General features: G+C 40.3%; 1 protein-coding gene across 4 annotated transcripts in view; it reads right to left on the reverse strand.

The window, feature by feature from the left end:
- STAG2 (stromal antigen 2) overlaps nt 1-10501 on the reverse strand; it is a 107496-nt gene extending 96995 nt beyond the window's left edge. Inside the window, exon 1 of one of the 4 annotated variants that reach the window (XM_032475716.1) lies at nt 10246-10501. The gene's annotated coding sequence lies outside the window, so the exon portion shown is untranslated. Of the gene's footprint in view, nt 1-9012; nt 9127-9262; nt 9591-10245 lie in introns of those variants that run through there. The other 3 variants (XM_032475718.1, XM_032475717.1, XM_014566979.2) reach the window with 3 other exon arrangements.
- Nucleotides 10502-11284: the final 783 nt, after the last annotated feature.

Genomic DNA, 11284 nt, shown 5'->3' on the forward strand with positions numbered 1-11284 from the left:
CATACCTTCAAGCTTCTGCTTCCCTGCCAGCCATGGCTACCACCACTTCCTCAATTCTCCTGCCAGGAACAGTCTGAGGAATGTCTTTTGGCTTGAATGCATGGTGGAAACAGGGAGGGACATCTCCCAAAGGAAAAGTATTACTGCTTTGCTAATATTTCCTACATTTTCTCTACTTCTTTTGCATAGAAGGGAAATTCTCAAAGGTTCATGTCCCTAACTATCTTTAATACTACTTCCTTAAACCATTAAAAAAAAGACCTATTTTAGTAACAGGATATTAAATGTGTTCTTTGTAGTAACATTCTAGTCACCATAAAGTTTGCAAATTAGGTACAAGACAGGAGATACATTGGTGAGTACGGAAAAATTCTTGCTTTTGAAAAGAGAAAAAGGCTAGACATCCAATAAAAAAGATATCATATATTCCAATCCTGAAATGGAAACACTACTTTAAATATATCAAACCTGAATCTTCATATATACGTAGAGAATGAATTTAATGAGTATCGTATACTGCTACAAGGACATTTCAAGCTAACACTGCAACAAAGAATCCAGTCAAAAAGTAAAACACAAGCATGAATAAATTTAAATTCCTATTTAAAAGCAATCATTTAGAATTTGAAAGAAAAACACACAACAGTCCCATGTAACAAGAGTGATTGTTGATTGCCCCTTTTTCTTTCAGACAGTATCACTAAGAAGGTCTCAACTTTTAGATGACAGTAACTGGTTATAAAGGACGATCACGGGCTTTTTAACTTTAGTTTGTTAACAACCGACAAAGACTGAAGCATTCCAAGGCTACATCAACAGTCCACAATTGTTATTTTCCCCTCAAACTTTTCAGAGTAGTCCTTACTTTTAAATACTTGTCACTAATCTTAAATTAAGAACACTGTATCAAAACTGCATTGATGGCTCTCGGTTTCAGCCTAATATTCTTTAACATATAGTAATCACAGTACATGTTTTCAAAAAGTGTTATTTTTAGCCCTGTTAGGGTGATAAAATCCAACTGACAGTGTTAACTGAGGGGTAACGACTATGTAGTTTACCATTGTTATTATATCCCTTCTCCAAAAGCACTTTAAGAATCAGCTGATATTACAATGAATGAAGCCTTTTGAAAACAATCCAGTTACACATTTTGTACATAATTTCATAGGGTTTTCACTCCTCCACCCTATCCACGGGCCCCAGATTAAAACTCAGCAATATCTTCTTTAAAAAAAAAAAAACAACTGTATTAATTCCATATAATAAATCAAACCCACAAGGTAACATTTTGTTTACCAGTCACTATGCGACCCACAAATTCCTTCATCTTGTCAGAAATGCAGTGTCTCCCCTCTCTCCCTGCCCCTTCCAACTTCATGATGGTTTTAATGAACTAAATAAATGCCTTTAAAATTTGAATAGACCTACCTAATAAACTCTCAGTTGTTCATAAAATAGTGACACCAACAAAATTTCCAAGTGAAACCCAGGTGGAAGAAAAACACAAATTCCTCAATGAAATATTAAAATAGCCAAGTATGAAAACAAAACTCAACGTCTGCTTAAGATCAGCTCTCTACTACTTACCTCCCACTAAAAGAAAAAAAGAGGGGGAAAAATATTAGTTTATAAAACAGTAAATCTGCGATTATGCTGAAATCATTTCTCCAAATGTTTGAATTCACCTAGAGCAATCATTTTTGGAGGGTGGGGGAGTATCACAAACATGAATAGGCCAGCAACACAAAGAAACTACAAAACTCACCAAAAATAAAAGACAACTATGAATTTTATGAAATGACACATCAATCTCTGTAAGACTTAACTTTCAAATTTTGTTACAGAATCAGTTTAACTTTGAATAAGTCTCTAACTCGATCTTTTTCTTTCTTTTTCTAGTACCACTTCTCCTTAGTCACAACTGTTTCTCTTTCAGCTTTCTTAGAAGAAATTTTTCATGTAAGAGCCCCCATGAAACATCATACAATTCACATTTCCTTCTTAAAAAAAAACCGTAAAAGGAGCCTGAATAATGTAAGGAAAACAAACACAGATGTAAACACTAAAAGTAGTTATCTTGGAGTTTTCTCTGTTTTCATTTAAGAGAACCTCAGAGAAGTTGCTTTTCAACATTAAGACATATATATAATCACTCAAGTCACTTGAAAAATGCCAACTGGAAATTCTACTGGGTTTTAAAAAAAAAATACTGTATCTTGCCTTTCACTATCAACCCCATACCAATAAAAACTCCTCCAAAAGAGCAAAAATAAACTCTAAGAATGCAGCAATTTAAAGTAATTTAAATCACTTTCATGCCCAAAGAAATCTCTATAGAGGTTCCAAATCCCTTCCTGCCACTTATTAACTGGGCAAGTTACTTGGCCTCCCCATGTTTTGGTTTTCTCTTCTGGAAGGGTGGGGGTGGTATTAATTAGGGTCATCATACATCCTAGTTTCTCTGGGAAAGTCCTAGTTTATACTATTATCCCAGCATGCCATCTGGTTAGTGCCTCCTTTCACTCTCAAGAGTATACTAGTTTGAACAATAAATCTTATGGCCACCCTTAGAAGGTTATCAGGTGAGCGAATACACATAAAGCATTTATAACAGTGGCTGGCACATAGTAAGAGTACAGTTAGTGTTAGCTATTGTTAATGGTAGTCACTGTCAAAAGCTTCTTATGAAAGGTTTTGAATAAGAATGAACAAAGTTCCCACGATATTCTTTTTTACAAAAAAATTATTCAACTTCCCACATTCAATATTCAATTCTTTAAAACAACTAAGTAGCACTAACTGCTTGAAATCAACACTAACCAATTTATCCCACAGAGATGGCAATATTATCAACTGCATTCACATTTTATCAAACGTAAGTTTTTAGTAGAGGCTAAATTAGGGTTACTGACAGAAAACTACAACATTATTTAGTGCCAAACCAAGTACCTAACTTTCTAGCAGCCTTTCTCAACCAGGGTTCCTCATGTTAATAACCATAAAACTCAGAAAATGATTCGATTGACAATTTCCTGAATTCTCCCAAGAATAGTACATAACTGGTATCTTTCTAGGTGCACAGGACAGAAACTAATTCATTACATACAATCGATGCCTTGGGGCATAATTCTGTCGTAGAACACCAGGGTCTCGGTATTCTTGGACTACAAAGGGAAAAAATATGGATGAAAAGATTCAATATTGAACAAAGAATCTGTGTAAAAGAATGTGTCACCTAGGAAAATATTACCTACAGAATGAAGTTTAAGGAAATGATTAACATAAAACATATAAATTTGACTCACGGCTGTGAAAAGCACTAATATTTTCAGTTTTACCTCATCTCCACTAATTTATCTTAGGCCAGATATACAATACCTAGCATTCCTTTGGATAAGAAAAGTTCTAGTTACAGTTTATGAAGAGCAGGAAGGAGAAAGAGGAAAAGCAAAGAAAACCAAGACCAAGATTCTAATCACTAATGAACCAAATAATCCAGGGCAGCAATATTAACTATTATCTGATAAAAAATAAGAACAAGAAAATTTAATAAAGTGAAAAGATGAACTAGAATAGAAAGTAGAAACAGAGGCAGTATTAACACTTAGAAGGAAATAAAATATTTTTAAGGTACCATTAAATAACAAAAATCCCCCCTACAGAACCAATCAGAGCACTGAACTATAAGAGTCACCTAAAATTTTATTTCAAATCATTCAATAAATATGCTGAATGATTGGAGAACTATTCTCAGACACATTTAGCCTCCACTCTATATAGAACTTAAATGACAAAAAAAATTAGTGAAACCATTCTATCTACCATGTATCATAGTACAACCCCCCCAAAAAAAATCAAGAATACAATTCAACATATAATCCCACAAACTTCTGTATAGTTAGCATACTCAAGCAAAACCAAAGCTCAGATCTATTTCAACTATTTCAGTTATTAGTATAAAACACAATTTAGACCTTTCATCAGGCAGCAGCCCATCCAACCCTGTGTAAAAAATCCGCATTTACCCCACACTATACAAGAAAAATATCTTCATTTTCCAACACTGAAACGATACATGCTTTCTGGTGCTAGATATTCCAAAGATCTAAGTTAAGAGAAACTACTGAGCTTAACAAAAGAGTACAAAGGTTTTGAGGTCAAACTAATTTGGGTATGAATTCAGGCTGTCAATGATTATCACATGACAAATCATTTATTCTTAGAGAGCCTCAGTTTTCCCATCTGTAAAATGACAGCCACCTATCTTGCAATGTTGCTGAGAAGATTAAACAATACATGTTAAAACATATAGTACAGTCATTGGCATTTAAAACGCATTCAAATGGCAACTAAATTAAGAGTTTCTTACACTATCTCAGGATTCAACAAGTTATAGGTCAAATCCCATTACAGTGCAAAGCAAAAGTGTAAACAGGACTTACTTTTTCCCCCCTCTAACAAGGTTCAACAGCATTTAGACAACGTATTTTTTTATAAAGAAATTTTACCTTTGAGTTGTACATTAGATTATCCAGTTTCTAGAAATCTCCCTAGTATGTCTCATCAAGCCTAGTCATGTATTTTTCAATTAAAATAATAATTAAAAAAAGAGAGACCATCATACTATTCACCCTACCTTGGGGGAAGGGGTGGGGTTTAAAACAATTCTGATAATCTCTTGACTAGACTAATCATACGTAAAGACTTGTTTTCTTCTAGTTAGTACCAAAAACAGAAGTACAGCAAGCATATATTAAAAATACAGTTCAGGTAGAAGATTACCACGGCTGCTAAAGAGATACAGTTTTTTTTTAAATGCACATACACAAAAATCAAGACTACACCAAGCAACACCATTTACACTGAAGAAATATAAAATTTGGTTAAATTAAATGCAAAGCAGGCGACTCAGGAGACTGAAAAAAAAAATCAAGCTGACAATTCGTTTTCTCACATATCATTGCCAAATAGAACATGCAATAACCAGCACTCGAGATAGCCGGAAATATACAGAATTATTACACAGGGACAGTACTGAATCACAAATTAAAAGTCCTAAATATGTATCAAATGTAGAAATTACAAAAGGAAAACATTAAGAACTTTTAAAATGATTTGTATCTTTAAAGTTTCTTCTTTACTCTTCAATAGTTAATGTTTCAATATAGACTGACACCCAAAGCTAACTGGCACTATCCCAATGCCTTTGCTATGCTCCCCAACTCCCAAAATAAGTATACCATGGTGCTCCACTGCACAGTAATCTGTTGTTTTCAAGTCTTCAAATAGTCTAATAGCAATTTCAAAGTGCTAAAAGAAGCTTTTTTTTAATATGTGAGACACAAAAAAGTCACATTAAAGAGATATGAACCTTTTCCCACTGAAATGTAATAGATCATTGTGTTCATCTGTAAATTTTAAGCTCAAAAAGTTAACTTGCAACATCAAAAACTTAGTCTTCTACCTATTATGCAAAAAGAATATGCTATTCACTGTTTACTCCCTTCCCACACATGACTGTGGGTGGCATCAGCTAAACATGCAGAATATTAAGCATTACTAAACTATCCAAGGCGTATTTTCACATCTAACCCTGTATTCCAAAAGGATAATCTGAGCATGAGGCTGTCCCCCACCCATTTTAATTCGCAGGTTCTCAGGCGCCCACCAACATCATTAAGATTGAAAAAGAAAACAATGAAAAAATAATGTAGTTTAATTTCATTAAAATCTTGAGTACTTGGGCTTAAAAAAAAAATCCTAACTAAACAGACTTCAAAACTACCACTCATAATTTGTTGGTTTAGTAGTTTAGTTCTTACCTGACCACAATAAAATAAATCTGAAGTCAATCCTCATCAACTATTTAAGATTATTTGCATCTGAATAAAAATTCAAAATATGTTTTATATTTAACATCCTTTTAAAGCTAAAAGGTCGAACATAAAATACATAAACAGACTAATATTAATTATGAAATGTCTGTTCCGAGCCTAGGGTGGAATTTTGCTTTTAGGGAACACACTTCACCAAACATAAAAATTAAATATCCATTATTTTGGGTTCCCTTTAGAACTTTGACATATATTCAAAAGTACATATCACAGGGTGAAAAAACCTGACACTGAACAACAAAAAGTGGCAGATAATAAGGCATTTACCTTCAAATAATTTACAAATTCTTTGTAGGAGCAATTTACTAATACACTTATTAAGGATACTGACAGTTTTAACCGCAATGCATTTTTACTCTAGTGTTGATGGGCGATGGTCAGAAGTTCTTAACATAAAATATTAAAATATTTTACATATCAACTTTTAACTATTTATAGCACCAGATGGTTAAAGGTGGGGGGAGAGTTAACTCATTTTATATGTAAACATTCATTTTCATATCAGTTTGGAAAAAAAAAAAAGAACCTACCCCACCCTCACTGCCAGTCTCTGATAGCTTAGAATGCTATAGTTATTTCACAGTGAGAAAGAATAGCTAATAAGTACATTTCTTTTCCAATCCTGTTCTCTACCCATTCATTAAACACCAAATACTGAAGTTGAATTCAACTCCTACCTCGATCTTCTTACCAGGAATGCTCCCTAGGGCACCGGAATCCCTTCCACAGTCACTTATTCCAACTGCCAAAGCCCCTCCTATTAATAGTAAATCCCTTTCATACTGACTCACTGGAACTCCAACTTAATGAAATAAACACCAAGCAGAATTTACAAAATTTGCAAATGGAATTTTCTATTTTCAAAGGATTAAAAAAGAAACTAAAAGTAGAGCACATTGAGACTAAGTTACAAATATTTAAAGTACAACCAATTTATAAAAGCATTTATTTTGCTCATTCTATACTGTTCAATTTAAATATTTCTTGAGTCTGTATATCATTGTGTAATTACCTATACAGAAGGCCAAGTCTTCCATGCAAATATGTAAATATAAACTAAAATAATTACTTCAAAATTGCAAGACAATTACAAATTTTCTTCAAAATTTTTTGTTTAATTATGGAAACATTCAACTACACACAAAAGTAGAGAATAGTAGTACAATGAGCTCTCCTGTACTCATCACCCAGCTACAATCATCAACTCATGGCCACTTTTGTTTCATCTCTACCTCCCACCTCTCCCTCCCCCAATTATTATCTTCAGAAAAGAATTAAGAGGAAGACACTGTGCTCAGTAAGTACACTGAGAAAAATCCAAAGATAACAAAAGTATCAAAGACTAGCAAGAAGCCAAGAAGCTAACAATGTAACTGTACAGCCACCGTATAAAAGTTGTTAGGAATTTTTTTTAAAGAATTCAGTTTTTTTAAAAAGGAAATAGCCATCTTTAAGAATTCTAATGAAGTCCATAAGCTTCAAAGGACATATCTAAAATTACATCTAAAAGGGTAAATAGGAATATGTGATAAAAATGAACTTAAACATCTGCAATTAGCTTACATTCACGTTGTACCTAGGTTCAAAACGAAAAAAAAAACTATTTAACAAAATGTGTCATAAAATTACAATTCAACCACTTGAAAAACCGCTGAACCCTTATGCTTTAACTGGTCCTTCTGATTCCTAATTATAGATTGATATCAATGTAGAAAGAAAGCCAGGCATTCTAACGTAAGTGGTTTAAAATGTTCAAAATTAACCCCACCGTTCATTGGGAAATATATGAAAGCAAGTCTAAACTACCTGAATTGTATGTCATTAAACAGAAATGTATCCACTTTCTAAGGGCCTTTTTTTTTTTTAAATAAGTTCACATATACCCTTAAACGCAACGAGCTAGGGTACAGATAGAATTAGGAGACCGCCTCCTGCTTTTGCTCCTAACCAATACGCAGAGAGAGAAGGTTGGCAGGAAAGTGCTGCGAGGACAGTAACAAACACCAGCAGCTCCCGAGCAGGCCATGCTAGAGCCAGGAATGACGCACTTCGGTAACCCGACTCTTTCTCCCCTCCACCCCCGCCCCCAGCAGCGGTGCTGACACCGCCAACAGCCCGGAGTAGGAAAAAAGACAACAGAAAAAAGGCAGAGGTTGGACCGCACCAGGTTTCATCAAGAAACCTCGATTATTCCTCTTTCGACACTAACCACTAGGACTAAACAGGAAAAGAAGCTTCGTGCTTAAGCAAGTCCCATCATGGTGGTTTAAGAGTCACTAAATTAAGCTGATAATGAGTCCAATCCACAGAGACAAATACAGGGTGTGGCTGCTGTGAAATACGGCGGTCCGTGGGAGAAAAGGGGTATGGAATTTACACTCCAGTGTGAGGGGAAGATGGGGCTTTACGGGAGGGGCGGGGGGGACGGCCCGCGCATTTTAAGGAGCCATTTCAAACCAACAGAAGCTTTTCGTGTACTTAAATCTAATCCTAGAGATCAAAAGTTTCCAATAGATATATCACGTAAACTGTAAATAACCATTTAATCAAATACCATGACCCTCAATTGAAAAACTACATCCAAGAGAACGGAGGAGGGAGAGGGAAGAGGGAGCGGTAGGCAACAACATATAAAACATTTCTAGGCCACGGAGGAGAAAGTCTCACAAACGAGATGAAACTACTAATGCAATATGAAAAATTAAAGCTGAACACTGCAGCACGAAAAAAATCACACGATAAAACCCATTACAGTTCAGGATTAAAAATAAAATGACATATACACCACGGGGGAGCGGAAACTAAATGTCGAAAGTACAGCGGTTTATAAAAAACTAAAGGCAAAACAAGACATTCTCGCGACGGGGGAAAAAAAGGGGAGCAGAAATCAACAATACGTTTACGAATGTAGGCCAGAAGAAAATGGGAACGGGGCTCAAAGTTTTGCGGAACTACTTGATGCTGTTTCCCACACCTTCTCTCTCCCATGGCCCATCCGACCCTTTCCGTCCTAAAATCGCCGTCAGCAGATCACCGGGTACGTGAGAGGAGAAAAAAAGAAAGTCAACCCCAAGCAAGAATAAAAGTGTGGAGGGAAAAAGCAGAAGCTGCCTACCTGGGGCAAGGATCGGCTCAGTTCGTGCCTTGAGAAAGACAGTGCGGGTGGGGGTGGGAACGAAAAGCAGCACTAAAACTAAAACAAAAGTGGCGCCAAAACCCCCCAACAAACAGCCTTCCACTCCCGCCCTTCCCCCCTCCTCCCATGCCAGGCAGGCAGGGCCCCCTTCGGGGCAAGGTCTGCACGCGGGGGCCAACACCGCCAGACCCCAGCCTATTTAGAGAATTGTTGCCCGAAGAAAACTGACCGAAGTCGGGCCTCGGAAGGGATGGAGAGATCGATGCCAATCGCTTTCCCCGGCAGTTCCCCCACCACGCGCTGGAGATGATGGGGCGGGGGAGAAGCAGAGGGGCCCGTCACATGAATGTTGTTCCCTCTCTAGGAAGGGAGGAAGAGAGGGAGGGAGAGGAGGGAGGGAGGAAAGGAAGGAGGGGAAGGCAGAAGGGAGGGGGCACGAGGGAGGGGTGTGATCAGAGTAGATTTTCCCTCGCCTCCCTCGGTCCGAGGCCCAAATATACACAAGCGAGCCTCCTCGCCTCCCCTCCCCCCTAGGTTCCCAGCACCACCATTTTGCTCTCTTCCTTCCCCTCGCCGCGATACCGCGCTCCCCCCCACCCCAAGCACGGCTGCCCGGCCTTCCTCCCCCACTACGGCTCGCACCCCACCCCACCTCCAGTTAGGGCTCTCCCAGGCTTAAGAGCCTGCCGGAGAAAAGGCACCTAAATCTAACGCTACACCGAGAAGCAGAGCCTCCATCTTGCGCTGCTCCGCGTTCTCCATTTTGGGCCACCCATGGGGGGGGGTCTCCGTGGAGGCCCCGAGGGAGAGTGGGGCGAGGGAAGGAAAACCTTCAGCAAGGGTAGTCGAAAGCAAGAGTCCTGCGGTAGAAAGCCACTCTAGGAGTAGGAGGTAGGGAGGAAGGGGGGCTGGAAGTTCCTTGGTAGTGTTGAGAAAGCGACTTGGGGGAAGAGGCGAGAAAGAAGGGCTGGGGGTTACGCGGGGACGGGGCGGCTTCTCCCCGCCTTCACTTGGCCGCCAGCTCCACAGCCGGCCCCGCTGGGGGCAAAGGAAGAAGAGGGGAAATAAAACGGCAAGAGTGCCCAGTCTCTTCCCCTCCCAAGTCCTCTCTCTCGCCCTATTTCAACCACACGCGCCTCACGGTGGGCCCCGCGCCCTCCGGGTGCCCCTCCAAACTTCTAGAAGCTTCGCCTCCGCCATTTTATAACTTACCTCCCCCCTCAGCGTACACAGAGGCAGCAACGAGACTGTTCGCCTCCCCCACTCCTCCTTCCTTCTTTCTCAGGCCGGGGGCTTCTTCACCCCTGGGCTGGTACAAGATATTTTTCCCTTCCTCTTCTTTACACCCTCGAATTCTACTCAGGGACGGAAGCTCCCGCGGTTCTAGAGCGGTGGGGGGTTTTGAAAGTGGCGGTCGGATCCGGCGGGTTTTTTTTTTCTTTTTTTTTTTCTTTTTTTTTTTTTTTTTTTTTTTTTTTTTTTTTTTTTTTTTTGGTGGCGCTTCGGGATTGTTTGGGGTGTTCGCTCTTCGGCGACTTGGAGGCGAATGGAACGCGCAGGCGCCATCTGTCGGCCGCGAACCCGCGCCCGGCTCCCGTTGGGAGGGAGCGGCATCTAGCGGCAGAGAGTTGCCACTGCCCCGCCTGGCCCCCAGCCCTCCCACCCAGCGTCCTCCTCCCAGTCGCCAGCCAATCGGGGCCGACTGCCTCCCGGGTTCAGCGTCTCCGACGCCGCCTCCCGACTAGGCGCCCGCAGGGGCGCGCCGCCGAGTGGGGTAAACAAGGTGCCGTGCCCGCGCCTGACTTACTCATTCGTTTAGCAGCGCTTCCGCAGCGCAGCCGGTTGGGCCGCGTTTCCTCTTTTTTTTTATTGGGGGGTCGAGGGGAGGGTGATAGGAATGTCCGGCGGAGCCTAGCGCCGTGGGAAATCGGAAACTGGGCTAGCTGGGGACTCGTGCCCCGGGTCCCTCCGCCCCCCGCGCCGCCCGAGGTGGCAGCCCAGTCGAGCATCACCCTTCGGTGTCCCCTCCTGTGACACGCCCCAGCGAGGGGGGCCTTCGGCCCTAGATCCCGGACCCTCGCATCACCGCGCCCCTTACTCCTTCCCACCGAAAGAAAACTCGCGTAACTCCAGCACCTGATCCTAAGTGATGCAGGGGGGTGGTTTTTTGAGTTTTTGTTTTGTTTTGCTTCCTTTTTGCTTCGGGTATAGAGGAAAAGCGAACTGATTCTCTACCGGGAAGACCTGGCGC

Source organism: Camelus ferus, chromosome X, assembly GCF_009834535.1.
Source record: "Camelus ferus isolate YT-003-E chromosome X, BCGSAC_Cfer_1.0, whole genome shotgun sequence".
Classification (NCBI taxonomy): Eukaryota; Metazoa; Chordata; class Mammalia; order Artiodactyla; family Camelidae; genus Camelus; species Camelus ferus.